This window comes from Anguilla rostrata, chromosome 13, assembly GCF_018555375.3.
Source record: "Anguilla rostrata isolate EN2019 chromosome 13, ASM1855537v3, whole genome shotgun sequence".
NCBI classification, from domain to species: Eukaryota; Metazoa; Chordata; class Actinopteri; order Anguilliformes; family Anguillidae; genus Anguilla; species Anguilla rostrata.
The window spans coordinates 27,095,577-27,104,734 of record NC_057945.1 but is presented as its reverse complement, the minus strand read 5'-3'; the positions used below and the strand labels follow the sequence as shown (position 1 = coordinate 27,104,734).

Below are 9,158 nucleotides of genomic sequence, written 5' to 3'. Positions count from 1 at the left end.
AACCCAGCTTTACTACCGTGTCACTCTGACATTAAATGTTGGATGGCAACCACCTTCTTCAATTCAATGAAGACAGGACAGAAATTGTTCTTTTCAGGCCCCCCTTTGCCACAAGGTAGTTGCATAGTATTCATGGCAGTCTTTCAGCACTAAGCCTAGATTGTTGAAACCTTGATGTCACAATAGTTGTGCTGTGTTACAAGGATGTTCGGTCGACAGATTTTACAGTGAACTTTGGAGATGAGACTCAAACTCGTGCAACCCAAGTGGGGTGTTTTATTTACAAAAGTGCCCCCAACCATTATACAAACATTTATATCCATATACAAAACAAAATAATCAGCACATCAGTTATACAATGACCTGCCCATTCAAATACACCCACCTACTGTCTGCTGCTGAGAGCCAGTGACCTGCTTATATACACTACACATTATCCAGACTATATAATTTCCATGCAATAGTCAATTATCTCAGAAGAAATGACAGTATATATTTTTACACATATAAATCATTATGCATATATTATCAGTTCCTACTTTATATCTAATAATCAGCTATTTAATTGGGTATGAGAAAATATAAATAATACACTTTAAGGTCTCCCCCTGTCTAAAATAGCCAGTTCTTCTTGTCCAGCGCTTCCAATAAAATTGCACATAATTGGGTTACGTCATTCCAGTTTGAACATGGAGCAAACGGAACAAACAACGGTCAGTAGCAACTCATAACATTGCATTTATTGAACATGTTTCGCTAAAATAAATGTATTTAATGTTTGAAAACAGATGCGTATGTTTAAGGGCTTTGTAGTATATTATGGTGGTGAACAGATGTAGGCTACAGTAGCGAATGCGTTTGAGGTGACAAACCGGCAAACATAAATGGTGCGCAGTACATGTATGAAAGCGGCGTAGTCACGCCAAAGAACCGCTGCCATGAGCAAATACACAGTTAAAACCCGATCGTTTCAAAAGTAGTGTCCTTGCAGGAACGGAGGGTTCGCTCCGTTACATGCAGTTATGCTTCTATCACTTAAGGAACATAGTAAATATCAGGTATCTTGTGTCATCGTGACTTAGAGAAGGCTATTCATGCTTTTATGTCCTCTACATTATTGCAACTCATTATATGCATGCTTCAACAGAAACAAACAACATAATCATATAACTCCAATTTTAGTTGAGTTTTTTAAAATCTTGCTAATCACTTTTGAGGCCCAGTGGGGCTTCGCTTGAGGCTACATCACTAACCTTTTAACTCCTTGAGCCATAATGCAGCCTCAAATCCTTGGCCAAGGCACTCCAGGCCATTTTGGAATGGCCTACCTGAGGACATTTGACTTGAGTCCCCTGGCATGATATAATTTCAGTGACACCTTTTCAAATCACCCTTTACAACTTATTTTTTATAGACTTGCTTTTAACCAATGACATCCCATGTTCATTTTGTGCTATTATGTTTTAGGTTTGCTCCATTTAGCTGTTTTATTATTTTGTGTTTATTATTTTTTTTTGTGTGTGTGCTATGTGAATAGAATAATAATTATTATTATTATTTTTATATTATTATTAAATAAGGGTAATATCCAGCAAAGCTTCAGTTATACCTCTGAAGCAGCCCACCAATTTCTGTTGTGCAGTAACTCAATCAACTGTGAACTGGGGTTTGAGTGCCACTGGTCAAAACATACTGTGGAACATAATTACATAAAAGGTACAGGGATATCGCTTACGTTTGTCCCTCTCTTCCTTGAGCTGTGTCTTTTCAATTTCATTGGATAATCCCCCTGCAGTCTATCCATCAGTCATCACTTTTATGAAAGGTTCTATTCAGCTGCACAGCAGCCTTAGGTAGCCTTACAGTCAGTCTCCTGTGAAATGCGCGTTATATTGAGCGTGCTTAGAGGAGATTGACTTTAAGACCTGCAGTGGAGAATGGTAATCCTTAATCAGTTATATACAGCCTTTGAAAGCACTGGTGGGTCGTGTTGACAGTGATCTGTTCTTGGCATGGGAGAGGCAGAGTTATGTACTTGACATTATCATCCCAGGATGCAACAGATCCATCCTGCCTGAGGTTCTGATGGAGTAATTAATGACTTCTCATTGGGAATTACACAGCTCACAGATAAGCTGTGCTTATTAAATATTGAAAGTACTGCTGTAGAGCCTGTTGACACCCTTTGGCACATCTCCATGTGTTTCTGTTGTTTTTATTGTTATTGTTATTATTATTATTATTATTATTATTATTATTATTATTCAATATATTATTAATAATAATGATAATAGCATTGCTTTGTCTTTGTCATACGTTTGTTGGGATTCACGAAGAAGAAAAAAAAGCCAAGAAGTACTGTTTCATGGTACAAAATTCCCTGTCTTGTGCAGCGATATGTAAAAATCAGATACAGTGTAAAAATCACTGTAAAGAGCAGCCGCGATTTCTTAAAGTGATATCCAGTCCCTGTGCCGAATGTGGTCTGGCGTAGGAGAAACGGTGTGGGTTGCTAATAACGAATGGCGATGGTCATTAAAAATGGTGGGGCTCATTCGGCCATCACACTGCTTCCCCGAAGGAGTCACTCACCCCCGCCCCGCATGTGCACCTGCTCTGGCTGCGGTGTCAGCCAGGAGCCGGCGGCGCATGACGGGCCGTGCCTGCGCGGTGGAGCGGCCGCTGTCTGGTCCTGCCACACCGTGAAATATTAGCTGCCGGCAGCATATTGATCCCATGCCTCATACCTGCCTAAATATAGATATATCACAGGGTAAGAAAAAAAAAAAAACACTTCTGACTGGCTCTATACATCTGTGCCAGATCAGAAGTGGTCACTATCGATTGTGATGATGGATTTCTGTTCCACGGCAGGTCATTTATTTATTTATTTAAGCTTACTTGGTTATGTGGTCGCTTGGTTACTTTGGAAGGTTTGCTGTTTGAGGCCATCTGAGGGAAGGGTGTCACAGTGGTCAGATTCTGGCCTTTTATCGATTGGCTGAAAGGTTTGTAATCACTACCAGTCAGCAGCTGTCGAGGCGAAACTGTCTGGCAGGCCCTATCAGATCACCGGCTGTAATTACCTCTCATCAGCTGCTTGACAAGGTTCGAAAGAAAAGCACACTGAAAGTACACTATTTTCTCAGATGTCAATTTCATCTCAGCAAATGTACCCTGCCGAAGTAGCTATTTATTTATTGATTTAATTACGTATGTATAAATATGTAAACATATTATAGTGTATACATTTAGATGAACTATAAAGTAAACTGTGAGTAACTTCTAAAAATGTTTTTTATTTTTTATTTTTATAAATTAATTTGGGAATTTAATCATCTTTTAAAATGAGTGGAAAGGGGATACTCCCTAAGGTTCCTCATACGTAGCTGTGAATTTATCACCTAGGCAGAAAGAATAGAATTAAACTGTTTCCTGTTAGTGAGTGATGCAAACAGTTTACTACAGTGGAGATGCAAGATCTATTCATCACTGTTAACATGGGTGACTTCCCTCTACATAAATACTTAACAGAGTTGTTTGTTCATTTGAGTAGAATACAATATGGGTGGACACTGATGATAGGTACTGTCAAGGCTAAACCGTTTGTAAAGAAATACCATATATCAATACACAATGTCTCAATGTCTCCAGCCAGCTTCTTTTTTTGCCCAGCTGATGTGTCATTTCAGAAGGCTTCCAATCAAAGCATTCCTATCTATAGCTTTCTGTGTCTCCATACGAAGGACAGCATGATATTTAAGGCGACGTCAGTAAAAAAGAATTATAAATAAATATTTGATTCAGAAGACTACTTAACTACAGGGAGCTTTGAGTTACAAATTGAAGAAATGTTTACCTACATATAATATAATTCTTTTTTTTTTTTGGCTTCATTAGTTTTTTTTTCATATTGATTGTAAAAATCAATGAAATTTGGTCAGAATGAAAAGTTTAATACAAATTAAATGTATTATTTTTCTTATTATTATTTTATTATTAATGTATTTATTTATTATTTACTTATTACAGCTGCTAGTCAGAGGAAATATGATGTATTGTTGGGAGGAATTAAGGCTGCAGTAACCCAAGGAATTCAGGCTTACTTGAGTCTAACCCCAGCAGGATGCCATTTGTTTCCTTTTGGTTATAGTTAGCTAATGGTATTACGCAAAAATTAGAATGACAGAATCTATATAGCCAAACCTATATACCTATATAACCCCTTTTAAGAGATTACGTATGCATTTTACGCTGTCCACATAAAATCACCAAGGTTTATTGTTTAGAATAATAATTAAGTGTTCAAGATCACCTCATAATAAAATATTCTTAAATGTTTCTAAATATATATATATAGGGAATCATTATAAAATTGAAGGGCATGAAGTGCAAATCTTTCATTTTCACTACAAATCAAACTGGACACTTTGGGTTTTTTTTTTTTTTTGTGTGATTTTGGCATTTCTGAAAGGTTATATTATCCTTGCCTGCCACTACTGAAGTTGCCTAGGCCTAATTCCCTGCTTGGATGACTGATGTCCATTCAAATATGCGGGGGAAAAAATTCATAGTAACATGAGGTGCCCTTGTACAATGCCTGTGACATGTATTTATTTATGAACAGTATGTACATCTTCCATCGCACAACATCACATTAAAAATTGCATATCTGTAATTACTGGAAACGTGTGTAGTTATATAGGCATTTGTCTAAAACTATGCAAAGTGTACATGGTTTTTTCTTTGCATCTATCATTTCACCTGATTATGTATGATTATTATGCACCTGGTTTTTCAATGGTGCAATGATGGAAAAATAATACTCTGATTTGAATGGTCTTTGAAATGATCGCTCTTACCTGCAGATGTTGAATCTGCAAATAGCATTCTTATCTGAATTGCCTGTTTAATAATGTGATGTGTTTGCAATGGCGTACAAAAATAGCTCAGTGTTTTGTGTCAAACAGAGCCACACAGACCGATGAGGTTTTATTGAGTACCCTGTGCAGTTTGCACATTTCATATTTTAACAACTTTTTAAATGTTGGTTTACCAAAGCAGGAAACCATTCGACATCCCATTGCAAAACAGGACTTTGAGTACTGTCGTCTTGGCTGTTTACAGAAATAATTGAGACTTAAAGGTCAAATATTGAAACTTTGCATATCTCTGTACGCTTATCTTGCAGTATTCACTCATCCAGACATATATATGCACTCACATATATTGTTGTTATTTCCCTGTCATGAAGAGATACATATTCATTTAGACTGCAGTTATGCTAGTTTGTTGTTGCAAATTGATCAGCCATATTCTGGGTCTTAATGGACGGCATGTAACACTTTGACCATGTCTCACCTCCCATTTTTCACCGTGAGGATGAAGAAATCTGCCCGCTGCGGACAACCTTGGGCCTGGTAGCATATCGCATTCCATCTTACAACGGTGGCGATTGCTACTGTCTAAGTGTGAGATCATCATTCACAAAGCCGGCTTCAGACAGTCATTCATGGTGAGATTTGTATTGATAGCGTGCTATCTTCATCCCGGCCCCGTTCAAGGCTCAGCCAAGCCTCTGTGCTACACGCTCTGCTAATAACACAGCGCCTGTGCTGTGGTAGTGACAGATTTCCCTGCCAGTCCTGATTACCTTCCAGCAGGCTACGCCTCACTGCTTTAATGCTCCAGCAAACCTTGAACAATAACTCAGCGAGCGAAACGTGACTCCACCCGACGGCAGGACCCTGAAAAGTTTTGCTCTCGCTAATGGGGTTTACCTGGCCTCTGTCTGCTCTTCTGTAGCTCCGAAGCAGCACTGACCAGACCTGGCAAGTGAGGGAACGGGAAACAACACTGGCCTGGATCAGGATGAGTGAACGTCAGTGGATTTAACCTGTTCGGATCATGATATCTACAGTTCTTAGCTACTCAGATTCAGGCAGGTGTAAGTGTCAGATGGAATTCTTTGAGTCTGAATTCTGTTCTTGGTAATATGGAGTTTTAGTGCATATGATTCTGACCAAAATCAGGATGAGCGTGTGTCGGTGGACATAATTAGGTATGTACCTAAATTAGAAAGAAAGCGAGTCAGTGCACATGGGTTTATACCCTTATTCAGTTAGGAGAAATAGCCGTTGGAAATCGCAGCCCCCAAGCTCCATGTACTCTGTGGGTCCACCTGGCATTGTATTGGTTGTCACAGACAGATTTTATTAACAACTGAGTTCTTGCTTAGGCTACTAGTGATTTCTGAGGATTCAATGAACAGTTCAGCAGTGCGGACAGCTGAGGAAATATTGGTGTGAGCTTGTGCTTCGTACACTCGTACCTGGACCTGAGGGTTGTGGGTCTGCATTTATGTAGGATATTTCTATTTAACTTTGAGCAGATATTTCTATTTAACTTTGACCAAGGCATTGTTACAGAAGCTGCAATTACATGCTCCAAATTGTAAATCAGATGACATTTAAAATAGAGCATTTAGCATGGCAAATAAATACTGTAATTCAGCACAAAAGTACAGCAAAATTACCCAATAAAACACAAACAAATCTTAATAATAATGCTTAACTCAGATGAACTACTCTTACGCTTCACTTTTGGTATTTAACAAGTGTGAGCATGCCTTCATTGTTTGGCCATTGCAGTGAATCTTAATAGCATGATTTTGGAAGGCAATTGTGATGCAATGGGAGCCACCTGTGATGCAAAGTTAGCCAAGTGTGATGTAAATGTAGCCAACTATGATGCAATGGAGGCCACCTGTGATGTGATGGGAGCCAAAGTTTATGTAATGGGAGCCACCTGCAATGTGATGGAAGACACCTGTGATGTCGTGGGAACCATCTGTGATGCAATAGAAGCTAATTGTGATGCAAGAGGTTTTGTGGTATTCCCGGCAGTCCGAAGTGATCTGACTTTGTCAGGCTTATAAATTATAAGGGCAAAGACGTGGTTTTCATCTGCTTGCTAGCATTTTCCCCAGAGACACAGGAGGTGGATCAATATTGGGGTCCCTGCCTTTGTAATAAATAAATAAATAAATGAAATGTTGGAATGAGGTTCACAACAAATTCATTTTAATCAATATACCTCTGGAAGCTGGTAACTTTCCACACAAGGGCATCTCTTTGCTGTAGAGGATGTCATTAAGAGTGTGATTTTGTTTAAAATCTGCACAGACATTCTTATAAAAATGCATTTGTTAAAGCAGTGTGTGTATATCTCCTCTAGTTTTTATACAAATCATCAAATAATAATAATAATAATAATAATACAAAACATGCCTTTAGAAACAGGCTGTCACTAATTTCATGTTAATAATTAGTTTATGATTTGCTATTATAGGGTGTTGTGAAATATAGTTAACTTTTTAGGGTTTTTGAAATAATTTCATTTTAAATATATGCAGTGGGCCATATGTTTTTATTTTATTTATAAAGAAAATCAGCTTATAGAGCTATGTCATACCTCAAGGTTGCAATGAGTATATTACAGAATTATTCATAAAACTGTTTAATCAGCTGCCTAGGAGTTACTTGAAATGTATTTTCTTACAAAACCCACAATGCATCTATACCAGCCATTAAAAAAACCAGCAGCTCCTCAGAAACCTCTCTAAATATATAAACCACCTTTTTCACACATAACCACTGTCTGGGCCAATCAAAAATATACACAAAAGCTGAAATAATATTTTAAAATCTCAGAAACAAAAACTGTTACTTTAAATGAAATTTTAATCTTTTGAACACAAATTCCATCAGTATGTTGTCTCACAGTGCCATCTAGTGTCTTGGTAACAAAAAAAGACAAATGCAAAAAATCCAAAACATAAGGTAAGTGGGTGGGTATTGACGTTATTAAAAAGTCTTTTCAGGCTGGTGCCAGGTTGAGAGGAAAACTTTCTGTATACATCTTTTAGCTTCCATGAATTTTACAGGTATAAATGAGAAAATTTAGAAATTATGTGAATTGGCATCACTTTCCCCACAATATTTATTCATTTTGCTGGTTATTTTCATATTTTCAAAATTTTTCACAAGGAAAAGGTACATTTTTGTACAAATTATACAGCTGTTTAATTGGTTGGCTAATGATTAAGAACTTCATTCAGATACGTGGACTACACACTGAAGAGGGCAATGTTACCTGAACATGTTGGCCGATATGAATTTTTTATATTTACTATTTAATATGGCAATTGAAAAATTGATTTCCTCTCTCCAACGAGAGTGCCTTAAACTTTTCATAAAGTATATCCGGTTTAACTTTTCATTTTGTCTGAAGTATCCAATGTTGTTTTTCTCTTTAGTCTATATCCCTCTTCTGCTCAAATAGCGCCCTTATTTAGCGCTTTTTTACCCAAATGAGCACCCAATTTTTCTTTTGACTTTTAAATGAATATCATGGGGCATTTTTACATAATTCTGACATTTCAAATTTACATGAATATGACTGTAATCTCATCAGCTGTGTACTAAGTGTACTAAGCCTTAAGGTTCCTTTTTTATTTTTTATCCACCAGTTTGCAAAATTATACAAAATTCCTCAAAGGCTAAGATGCAGAATTTCACCATTATTCTGTACTTCTCTGATAGATGTCTGCTCTGTACTAGATACAAAATTCAATCTAACAACAAAGTTCAAACCTTATCTCATATAACACATTTATGGATGTGTTATTCTATTTATTTATTTATTGCTTCTTACACAGAATATTTTGCATGACAGTAGAATTAATGTTACATATCAAAAACAAAGAGAAAAAAAATGTTGATTTATTTTATTACAAAATGTAAATATACCAGATGTAGCTTGCTGATACATTCAGATACTTTCAGCACTACTCTTGTTTTTGCATCTTGGCTGAGTTTGTAAGATGAATGCCTGTAGTTCTGTCACACACAGACACACACACACAAACTGTTCTCTGGCACATCTTATATTATTGCACCCAAATGCATCAGTAAAATTTGATGTAACAGTCTTATCCACCCATGTGCATGCCAGAATCAACATTGTTCATACGTATGTTTTCTTCTGTGGTTCACCTGTTACTGAAACCCCAAGGGTCAGGCCACTTACAAATCCTGTGCCAAGAGAACTTAATATAGAGTGTTTGACAAACACAGCCATTACATTAAATGTATTTA

General features: G+C 37.1%; 1 long non-coding RNA gene across 1 annotated transcript; it reads left to right on the top strand.

Annotated features, from left to right (window-relative positions):
• The first annotated feature begins 599 nt into the window (after positions 1 to 599).
• Positions 600 to 7,060, top strand: LOC135238253 (uncharacterized). The gene is made up of 3 exons (XR_010325069.1): positions 600 to 713; positions 5,382 to 5,515; positions 5,806 to 7,060. It is a non-coding gene; the product is annotated as an uncharacterized LOC135238253 (long non-coding RNA).
• The last annotated feature ends 2,098 nt before the right edge of the window (positions 7,061 to 9,158 follow it).